This window comes from Manduca sexta, unplaced genomic scaffold, assembly GCF_014839805.1.
Source record: "Manduca sexta isolate Smith_Timp_Sample1 unplaced genomic scaffold, JHU_Msex_v1.0 HiC_scaffold_2078, whole genome shotgun sequence".
Classification (NCBI taxonomy): Eukaryota; Metazoa; Arthropoda; class Insecta; order Lepidoptera; family Sphingidae; genus Manduca; species Manduca sexta.
The window spans coordinates 1-12,573 of record NW_023593006.1 but is presented as its reverse complement, the minus strand read 5'-3'; positions in this window follow the sequence as shown (position 1 = coordinate 12,573).

Sequence of the window (12,573 nt, the reverse complement as noted above, 5' to 3'; positions counted from 1 at the left end):
AACTATACAAAGTCGGGTAACGTGAAGCCGAACTAGCTCGGGTTACCTTTGCCCATATCTTCCGCGCGATTTCGACAATAACTGGCATAGAAAGTCATAGAAAGTGCTGCCATCTATATTAAAAAACATACTACGACATTAAGCCGCTTGACAGCGGGTTACCTTGCGCCTGTAGCGTCACAATTTCACTTTGGTAACGGAATTTCTGGGGAACTAAATACAAGGTGCGCCATCTAATGTTATTTTAAATAAGTAATCGATATCGATTAAATTTAATAAACAACGGGCTAATGGCCGATAGGTGTCATTATTAAGTTATCATTAATTAATAATTTAAGCTATTATAATTATTGTCCATTGTCTGATATGTTGTAATTTAAATTTACCTATTAAATATATTGTTTAGTATCACCGAAACCTAAAAGGGAAGCCGGTGGGAATCGGCTTGTATGGACGCTTCGCCACTGCGCGGCAGTCGTACTTGTACCGTGTACAATTACAACTGCGCCACCGAGGCAGACCTAATAATAATATTATAATTACCAACCCTATACTATACACTGCTCACTGCTGAACAAAAGCCCCCTTTACTACTGAGAGTAGGCATTAGGCCGCCACGCCGCGCTGGCCTAATGCGGATTGGTAGACTCAGACAGACGGGTTGCCGAGTGGATCGTGATAAAAGTGTTATATGTAAAATCTCAAAACATTTTAGACAATTTACAGTTAGTAAATATGTGGCTTATTAAAAATAATAGGATTTACGATGATGATTATATTATTATTATATATTGATGCACAACTTAAAGAAGTACACAGCATTCATTAAAGAAATACATACATTGCTATTAAATGTTATGGGAACATATAAAAAGAAAATAACTAAAAGATAATTAAAATTAGTTTTTATGAGTTAAAAATTCGTCTCTTGAATTCTTTGAAGACATACTTTAAGATTCACAAAATAAAAGGTAGCAAATGTTTACTTAACATATCGTACCATCTTGAAAACTAATAATACTTTCTGACGTATATTTTGAAATCCCGACTCTTTCATAGCAATCTGATCGGAAAACTTTCAAGTAGTTTAAAAGTAAATCATGAAACGAGTTGATTAAGTTATTTCAAATGTAATGCCTATGCGACTTCTCAGCCCGCTGAGCCAGCTGTCCCCAGTTTATTCTGCGATATTTTTATAAGTTTTTCTTCGGAAGTATTCTAGATGAGACATAACGAAGTTGTTTCAGCGAGCCAGAAGAGATATATCCTTTTAGCTATTAAAATTGGCTACATAATTATTGTGCTCTTAAAAACAATTTATTTTTAGAGGAAGTTTAACCACGACAAATAAAGGCAAACCGCACGATACATTCATTTTTGGTAATCACTATAAAATAGATTTCCATTTGTAAATACACAATTAGAATAACATATTATGTATAATTTATGCTTGAAACTTATTTTTAGACTATCTGAGTCAGCTATTATGTGCCACGTTGCGCTCCTGAATTAGTTAAAGTATTTCGAAACTCTTAGATACGTTCAGACGTGTAAGAACGCTGCATCGTGAATGTTAGGAATTATTACTATACCTAATTTTGAATCAAAATGTAATTATTCTATTAATATTATATTAATGCTTCACTTTACATCGTTTGTATTTGTAACAAATTATTTATGCACACACTAATACTTAAGTTTAAATTACAAATGTTATTAACTTTTTAAAAAAATCATAAGAAACTGTTTATGACGTCATATTAACTTATCGTCTAACGTTATATTAAAGCATTTAAATAAAGCCAAAGTATGTTGGCCGTCTGGGTCAAATAAAATCACCTGCAATACACTTTCAAAACACTGTAGGTAATTTAGGAGATGCATACAAATGCCGGTCCACACCTCGATAAAACTTGATACTAGACACAATTATACACGCCACTGCGACGTGTTTTACATTTTTCGCTATCGGATAAAAATATTCTACTACCGCCATTTTGTATAGATACTAATTATGATTATTGATGACTAAAACCACACTAAAGCCACAGTATATTTATTAATTAGAAAGTAAAGAATCAGCGGGCTCAGCCAGTACTGCTCGCAGAAAATTGACTGTACGAATATGCTGAGTGAGATAATTAGCCACCCAAACAACCCCACCCAAATCCCTCATATATAGTCTGTCAAGTAAATGTGTTTACATGCCATTGTTTAGTAAATTTCAATTTGAAGGAAGGAATACTGGCAACACTCTTATCTGTAGTACGTGCAAGAACGTGTGGCCCCACAACCGATTTGTAGTTCAACTAACAAATTATAATACACTTGTTTATATTTGTATAATACTGTAAATTTAAAATGAATATTTTATTTTTTAGGTTTGCCTCGTGTAATCGTAACCAAGATTAAAAATGAAGGACATATGAATCATTCACAGAATGTGGCATGATTTCAAAATATGAAATATAAATATTCTTCTGATCAAGTACTAAGATTTGTCAGTGGTAGTATATACTATTGTCGACTTGCAATAAACAAAAAGTGTCCTTATTCCGTTAGTTACCAAAGTTCAGATTTATAAACTCCAGCTCAAACCTTGTGGCACTGCATCTAATTTTAAAGTAAACACTTTGTCTTTCATTTTGTACAAGTCCTCCGGGGACCGACGTCCTTACTAATACTCTTCCCGCGTAATTGAACCAAGCGCATAAAACCGACGCAGTGTCAATACGTTATATAAACATTGTAACTAGGATAGTCTGTACAAGTTTCTCGAATGTTATTTTGCAAAAGACTTGTTTAAAAAAGGCATAGTGACGTCACTGCACCTGGTGGTAAATAGAGTGAGGTCCAATAGAATGTCGACTGACGAGAGATTACCCCTCGGTCGTTGCTACAGTTATGCCGGCCTGTTGGAACTGGGTATAGACAGGCTAATTCCGGAACGGGACATACTTACGTGAGCCTCTATGGCGGGTTGTAACATCTTGCGTACGGTGGTCGCTATACGGGTGGATATAAAATATATCGGCAAGATTTTTATAGAATAAGCTATTCTACCGATTATCACATGTAAATCAACGGGCTGCTAGTACTAATGTAGACATTTACGAATCAGAGCTGTTTGACTCCCAAAGTATGTGGTAGAGAGATAATACATCGATATTTATCTAAAACATTTATTTAAAAAAATATTACTGTGATAATGAAAATAATCTATAATTTATTTAGCTAAGTACCATTGATGTATATTCTATAGATACGAATGTCCGTATAAACTATTTGTTCAAAATCTGAACTAAAATGGCAACCAAAACGTCACTGTCATAACCTATTTATTCACTTGAACAACAAATAATTTTACTTATTTGACTAATATTTTTTATTCAAATCTAGGTTTATACTTACACTCGAGTTCTTATATCATGAGCGCCACTGCGTACACAACCACAAGGTGTCTATATCGACCATAATAAAGTCAGTTTGAATGGATTGCAGTTCAATTCAGTTGCACTCAGTGAATGTACGTATATATTGATGCCTTGACGCAATATTGCGTTTCCGCTGCTCCGGCTCTAGAGATTTAAAGTAACCCTGACTTTGAAACCAAGTCCTTGTCAAGCCTTGATTGATTAATGTGGGGTATAATGAAAATTGCTATTCTACTAGAGTAATGAGGACATCTATTGAACTTTAAATTCCTAGCCATTCTATGAATAAACCTGTTGTATAAAGTACTTATTATTAAAAAAATAATAACGAAAAATTTTATTTTTTAAAAGTTATAAGTTTATTAGTATAATTTATTATATTTTAACCTCAGAATAAATGATGGTATTGAAAATCTATTATCAAAGTGAAATAAATTAGAAAAGCAACGCAATAAAACGAGAATATCGGATAAAAACCTTTAAGCAATTCAATCAATACAGCAAACGTCAAGCCGGATTTACAGTGCAATTGCTCCGAGAAAATTCATATTAATTTAAAAAAACATACAATCAATTGACTTCGACGAAAGCGTGACCACACAGACGGCAGTTTGCTAACGATTTTTTCTAAAAAGCAAAGATATAACAGATAAATGGAGCGAAGGCCAAGAACTGGCAAGCGCAGCGTCGGACGTCACCCCAAGAGGTCTCATAAAAGTCGCTATATGCGGGTCGCTTACAATGGGTCGATCTGAAAATCTTTGGGTGAGACCCATGTTCAGCAATGAGCATCGTGCGATTAATAATGATGCAGATAAATGCGCCGTAGATGACCACTGTTGAGTTTTTGTTGATATTATCGTGCGTGGTGCGTGGTAGTGTTGGGCTAGCAAGGCGCGCCGATCGACCGATTAGTTCCATCCCTCTAGGCGGCTCAAAGCTGGATCGTTAACCTGGCGAACCCAACATAACCGACCAGTTGCGCTTCTTTGAGGCTTATCGGTTTTGTAAACCATTTTCTTCAATTCAATCAGCCTGTGCCCGTCCACTGCTGAACGTAGGTCTTCCCAATCCCAAGTGAGCGCCAACCATCCCAGTCTTGAGCAGCCCTCATCCATCTGCTTCCCGTCGCATTTTCACGACCATTTTCTTATGGAAACTTAACCCCTTTTTACTACTGAGAATTTTAAAGTTACATCAGGGTCTTTGGTGATAACAAGAGTCCTCTCGACCCAGTATGTGTAACTAGGGCGCTCCTGCACTTGGGGGCCCCGGTGTACTGCATCGCTTAGCGCTACGGTAAACACAGACTTACAAAAAAAAATATATTTGATGCACCTGTGATACATTTTCAGCCTGTTCTTTATCTCTACTTAATAATAATAATATCAACCCTTTATAATATATCCGAATGCTGGTCATGGGCCTCCTCTACAACTGAGAAGGTTTAGGCATCAGTCTACCACGCTGGCATAATGCGGGTTGGTAGACTTCACTTATATTATTATGAAGAACTCGAAATTATTCTCAGGTATGCAGGTTTCCGCCCGATGTTTTCCTTCACCGCTAAAGCAAGCGATAATTTGCAAATAATATACACATAACTTTAGAAAAGTCAGAGGTGCGGAAATTCGTCTCGGCAGTCCGTTCCACTCCCAACTAGGCTATCGTCGCTTCGTTACGTGTATCTCTACTTATAGTATCTAAAATTAATATAAATTTTCATTGCAATATCGTAAACATAATGAAACTAATTTATCGAAAAGAAATATAAAAAGCCAACACAAATTATAGCAAGTCGCAGTCTATGCTCGATGCGGCCGCGACCTGAAAGCCGGAGTTAGCCTGAGTATGACCTGCATTTTATTCAATCGGTGGCTTCAATTTTTTACATTAACCTTGCCATGGCAAAAGATTCTCGACAATTTCTCCAATATTGACTGTTGCTTTAGCATAAAGATCTAGACGCTCGGTCGCGTCTAATTTAAAGAATTTGCATTTCTGAATCGATAGTTCGCTGTTAGATTGCTTCTTGACATAAACATTTAGGACCTCGCTAATATGTTTCATAGTGTTTGATCAAGTTGATGTGTTTTTTTCTTGATATATAATAAGATAATAAGCGTTATAAAACAACAAAAGTGATTAATTAAAACACTTATCAATAAAGCCGTACACGTTGGCCTAACATTGCCAAGTGTTGACGAATGTCAAATTGTAGACAACATATTTGTCTTCATAGCCTTCGCTCGGTGTTGATCGATTGACGACAAGCGCCAACATGTGTAGAACTCATTTGACAACAAGTCGGAGCTTGCCGTTCGCCTGATGGTTAGCGATACGACCACCCATAAACAGTAGAAACACCATCCAACACCTTGAAGTACAAAGTATGGTTTGGTATTCCACTACGCTCGCCATGCTGAGACATGAGATGTTAAGTCTTATGTCCAGTTGTCACTCTGGCTACAATGTTCTTCAAACCAGAACACAACAGTGACGACACACTGCTACTTGGCGGCAGAAATAGACATTGCCGTAGTACCTACCCAGGTGGACTCTTACATATAGGAGACCTACAACTAGTATTGCATATTACAAACTCTTATGAATATAAAACTGATGCTGGTTTATGAAATGTCCTCCACATTGACAGATGGCGAGTAATTGTTAATTCAATTATTTAGCCAGCTATTATCGCAATTGCGAGCGTTGAGGGTCCTTTTTTTGTCAGTCATTTTGAAATGACTGACTGGTTAATCTAAGTTCATGATGCCGTCATCGATTCAAACTGCTGAGGCTAAAAAAAAAATATGATAACGCCAACGCGGATATGTTTACCGCATAGTGAAATAAATATTACGAACTGCATTAGTTTTGAAATGATGAAATACCAATAACCAGTTAGAACATTCCGTACAAACTCTGCAACGTGTTTAATAAACTGTCCAAAGGAAATTGGAAAACATGAATGTAATTAAAACACTTTTCAATTTACAAAATATTGTTGGAAAACTCTTGCTTGATATTTATGAGGCGGGTAAGGCTGAGCTCACACGTGCTCATAAGAACCACAAAAAGTTGAGAATTTTGTCGTGTAGTAGTAATTACAAAGTAGCAGTGGCGAAACATCCATACAACCCGATACCGGCTTTTTTTTTTTTTTGGTTTTCGCGGAGAAAGTACCTTTTTACTACCGCCCAGCCTTCGCGGGGGGCGACTGAGCGGTTATGCTGGGGTAACCGTGCCTTACGGCCCGACGTTGAGCCGCCCGGATTTGATGGTGACCTTCGAGCGACCGCCGGGCCGAGTCCCTAACCTTATGTACAACTTAACCTACGCACGGCCTACCAGCTAAAACTCCGCGGTGGCCCTCTTCGGCGCATTTGGGACGGCTGCAGGCTTCCTCTGACGTTGTAGTGTCTAAGTCTACGACCGCAGCCGTCCCTGCGCGGTGCCGCCTTGCGGCCCGTCTCCTATTGGGGGGGGCTCAGAAGCCCCCGCGCATATTATTATATTTGTCTTAGTTTTTGTTTTCTGTTACATTATCCGCGATATGATAACTAAGGCAATTTTCTCTTTGCTTCGCGTTACCTTTTGAAAATTTCACCCTTCGCCACTGCAAAGTAGCGCCGCATTGATATTTTTCAGGTAATCATTTATTATGGATGCTTGTATGAAAAAAAATTCAAACACAGATTCATTGTTATGTCTTTTAGATGAAGAGGGATGAATTTATATTCATTTGTGATTTTAACGTATTTTTTTTAAATCAATCATGAGCTATTTTTGACCTCCCTAACACTTTGTAATTTCTATAGAAATTATAACCGGGTTGGTTAACGGAGTGATGTCGCACGTGTAGCATAAGCCTAATGTCTCTTGTAGTGCAAAACGGAACGAATTCGCATTGACTTCTCCGAAACGAGAGACAAAATTAAATATAACATCAGTTGTGACGTTACAAGGTATTTCAATAGCTGCACTTGGAGTTTGAAATACTAAATGAGATGTCGCGAGCTATCTCGACACTTTATAAAGCATCGCTCAAAGGATACTATATTGCTGAAGCTGACACTAGACATTTAAGTATTAAACTCATTTAGCTTGAATTTCTATTGGATTTGCAATTCCTATAAAACTTGAATATCTAAGAATATAATGATTTCTTATGTTTACGTGAATGTTAGACACTGAAAATGGGAGAAAATAATAATATAAAACCGCGAAAAAATCCGTTTAATACTTTTATTTTCAATATCTAAGAATATTTCATTAATTTAAATAATAACCATAAACATACGGCAAAAAATTTTGTGAATCAATTTTCTTTGATAGTGCTGACGAAGTTTTTATCAAGGCACATGAGGGGAACGAAGACCTGCAGAAAGTTGAGTTGGAGTCGCGGCAAGAAACCATTAAAAGTGAGTATTGAAAACTTTACCTATACTGGAGAACTACGTAAATGTATATTGTTTTCGCTTTAACAAAATATTTAATCAGATGAGTTGTCCATGAAATAATATGTGTGAATAAATAGAGACTACAAACGATTAACCATTTTTTTAATACAACTGCAATTTTTGTATTGAAAAGAAATTATTAATCGCACAGATCTACATCGGTCATCTCGAGAATAAAGAGAGAACAAACTTAAGTTGCAGTTTCAAACTCTGTAATTATTAAATTGCTAATGGATGGTTACATTATAGTTTTGTTTCGACGATCAGGAGCTTAAGCGGGGGCGAGAAATTTGCAAAACTTGAAGACACAGTTTTGCGAATTTACAAAGACTTGTAAACAATATCGATACGATCGGTTTGTGCTTGGGAATTGAGATCTCGGCCATTTACATTGTTGGTAACATTATATTTTCATTCTTTGAGCTCGCAACTTTTCTCCGCCCAGAATGTAAATATAAACACGCATTTTTATAAATATACATGTTTGTGTAGTTGATTTGTTTAATTGCACCACAAAAATGTTCAATATACGACGATAACGTTCGACATGAATGCCTGAAACCGTCGCTAGGCAGTGCTCTTCGCATATTATGAGAATGTATGGAAAACACAGAAATTGGGGCTAGTTCAACATACGACGTGAATATCACATACAACTTTCTGACTGGTGACAGCTTTAAGAATACCAGACGCGGTTAGTTTACTACTAAAGACTTTTACAACACATCTTAATTTAATATACTTGGTTATTACAAAATGTATGTTATTCCTTTGAATTTGTACTTATGGTAACGTTGCTAAATATGGACTACTATGATACTATCAGGCGAGCTCGGCTCGTAAATTTAGCTTATATATAAATATCTACTAATTCTTGCCGTGAAGCATGAAATATATCTGTAGCAATGTCGCTAGAGATATTTCATTCTTCACAGCGAAAATCAAATCCTTTCCCTTTGTTTTGGCTACAAACTCATCTATATATACGTACTTTTTATTTGTCATTATTATACTGCAGAGTAGAGATCCGATCATATTGCATAAATTATTTAATCCAACTAACTAGGTACGCCGAGCCGAACTGAATTAATTCGGCTACAATACATACTAATACAGTATGCATTAGAAACGCATCACAGCGCGCTTCACGGATCCGCATCACCTCGTATCACATTATAATAAAATCTTACAAACCGTGCCCGTACATTTAATAGTTAATGAAAAATAACGCGAACGCCAGACTTAAGCAATAGTACGTAAAATACATTTTTTAATTTTTCTCTGTTTGCTCAAATATTTGTTGGTGTATCAACCTCAAATTACATATCGGATTCCAAAACTAATTATTGAAAAATATTAAGCCTTATTCCATGCAACTTAAGGGTCAGTCGAGGACACACTTGTCTTGCGTATATATATTACAAATAAGTGTATCGGGAGGGTAACTACATACAAAATAAACACGATTCATTTGCGCGCTTTATTTCCGCTCAAATCTATGCTAAACATTACAGTAAATAAAACATGTTAAATATTTGGTTTACGCTGTGCAAATATTCAAAAACCTAAATAGAATTGTTAAAGGGCACGTCAACATTGGTAAAAAACTTGTTAAAAACAATGCCACCAATTCGGGAGTGAAAGGTATAAATTGAAATGCCAGCCGTCATGCAGCCCGGTTCTTTTTAATAGACTCGCCAATTTCGTCGTTTCCAGCTAGCATAGTTGGATACCAGATACTATTATATTAGTGTAAAGTATAGCAGGAAATAAAGGCCTTTTTATTTTCTTAAAGAAGATCTTAGTAAGATAAGATTCAATTTCCTTTACTTATATATTATCAGTTACGGTTTATCTTAAACATTAAAGGTTAATTGGTGTTACTCAAAATTAAGACTAAAAATATGCATTCTACTTCAGGACTATTATTATAAAAAAGTACATTTTGTACCATAAACAAAATATGATGAACACAAACGAAATAGGTACCAATCGTTTAATGCAATTTAATAATTCATTTTAATAGCTACCATTTGCTTATTGGTTTCCGATACACTGACCTCAATGTTTGTTCCCTGAGGAATTTTGCACTTTCCCCGTATAAATATTAGACTATGCAAATATATCCGTGTACTCTAGTACAGATATCACCGAATAATCATATATTTACATCATCAGCCATAGGTTTAATATCTCCCCGTAGATTTCCAGATCGACTTGTTGGAGGCCGTCTAGGCATATTCGTTCAAACAGCTACTACGCTCTTTTTCATAAAACTATTCAAAGTCCATATAAAACAACCTATATACATTTATAATTTTTTTTAATATAAATATTAAAATTCCATAAGACATGTTGCTCCAGAAATATTTTTTATTTCAATAACAACCATCCTAGAACCGTGGCCAGAGAATATAAAATGTACCGCAAATATAATCTTGATAGTACAAAACATTTTCAAAACAAAGTAGACAGTCTTACATTTTACCTCAGTTTTAAAATATACAAACGCAATAAAATCGCATAAAGGTAACCATGATGTCATGACCTTGCACAGCCAGACCCCGAGAGACAAGCCGGAGAAAGCTATGAGCACTACGTCCTTAGGGAGCTAAACTCGTTAAAAACTAAGTTGCAAAACAGAACTGTACAGCTGCACGACGTTTGCAAAAGAGGCCTATTTAGACATTCATTGCACAGTGTCGAGACAACATCACGCCTTTTTAAAGAGCAGATAAATACCCGTATTTCACCAATAACATTATTGTATTAGCAGGCGAAGCTATTGCCATTTTCTCCACAATTACAAAACGGGTTCATATTGTGTAGAATACTCCAATATTACCTGGTCAACCTGGAATTTAAACCCAAGCCCAACGCGGGATTCATAGCGCGTAAAAAATACAACATCAAGGGTTATAACCAAAATACCTTTCTACAATCGTTAACGCTAATAGTAAAACAGAAAATTCTAGCGCTTGGACATATCATTCTCATAACGTTAAAGAATGTAAAAGATATCTTACGTCTATATATTTAAGGACATCATTAAACAAAAATGAGAAAAGACTCGAAGGCAGACGCGATATAACTTTTTAAGCAATATTTACAGACAAAACATTGTTTTCCCAAAACATTACAATAATTATAAAGAATATGCAATATTAGATAAAACATAATATTTGAACAAATAAGCGTAGTTAGGAAAGGATAGTTAGTAGTAGAAGTAGTAGCATTTGTGACGATTATTACCACCATTTATTGATCCATGTAAAAGAAGGTTTATTAAAATTCATTTTAAATCCCCGCCTGTTCCAATTATACTTCTGCTTACCAAATGCGTTAGCGTCATGTTATGTAAAGTTCAAATAATGCTTCGCAACATTTAACAAAATAAATAGAAACACTAATAAGGAACTTGACCCGATAGATCTGGTTTGGAAAATAAAGTAATGCAATTACGATACTTGTGATATTTTCATTTCTACTTATAAAAAATACATTTTAATGGTTTATATATAGTTAATATTAATACTGGTGTTATTTATTTTTCTTAATGCATGCTGTGACACCTTAGAATGTTGTGGATTTAAAGTATATAATTATTAATTTTATATATTATTGGAGTTAGTTATAATGTAACACCTACTGGTTGTACTAATTAGGTATGTATGTATAAATCATTGACGTATATTCTATAGACACGAATGTCCATATAAACTATTCGTTCAAAATAACTAAAATATCAACCAAAACTTCACTATTATAATCTATTTATTCACTTGAACAACAACAAATTTTACTTATTTGACTAATATTTTTTATTCAAATCCAGGTTTACACTTACACTCGACTTCTTATATCAAAAGCGCCACTCCACAACACATACACAACCACAAGCTGTCAATATTGACCATACTAAAGTTTGAATGGATTGCAGTTCAATTCAGTTGAACACAATGAATGTTCGGAACGCCAAATCCAGTACGTAGTACATATATATCGACGGTTTAAATAAATAAATAAATTTATATGAAAAATTTGTATTATTTATTTCTGATATTATTTTATACTTATTCTACAAAGATTTGCTCGCGGTTCCGCGGAAATTTTCCCGAAGTTCCTCTAATTTTTACAGCATAAGTTTTCCCAAATATGCCGATAATCATAGTTAAGTACTCTATTTGTGTTCGCACAGGTATTGCATTAATAAGGATAATTTAATTAAAACTATCGCCCGTGTAAAGTATTGGAAACGTAAATGCATACCCAATTTTCATATTTGTGTTTCACCACAGACCGGATACTCGTAGTAAAATTACAGTAGAATACAAAATAGTTAGATGGTTAACATTCAATTCCACATCATGTGCAATGTAGTTATTAAATAGTTATTGCAATTTTAAAATTAAGTGCTGAATTATTTAAATCGTTCCTACGAATTAACCAATGGTTGGTTCGAATCATTTTTTGTCTAATTATTAAGATAATATTATAAACTTACTTTAACTCAGACATATCTCTATAAAAAATCCAGGTAATCGACTTCAGATAGACTGTGAGTCATGAAAACTAAGCAAAATATTTTTTAATAATGTATGATAAATTGGGGCCTTATTTTTTATTCCGCACGTTATTTTAACAGTGCGTAACAAGCACGTAACACAACGCATCAT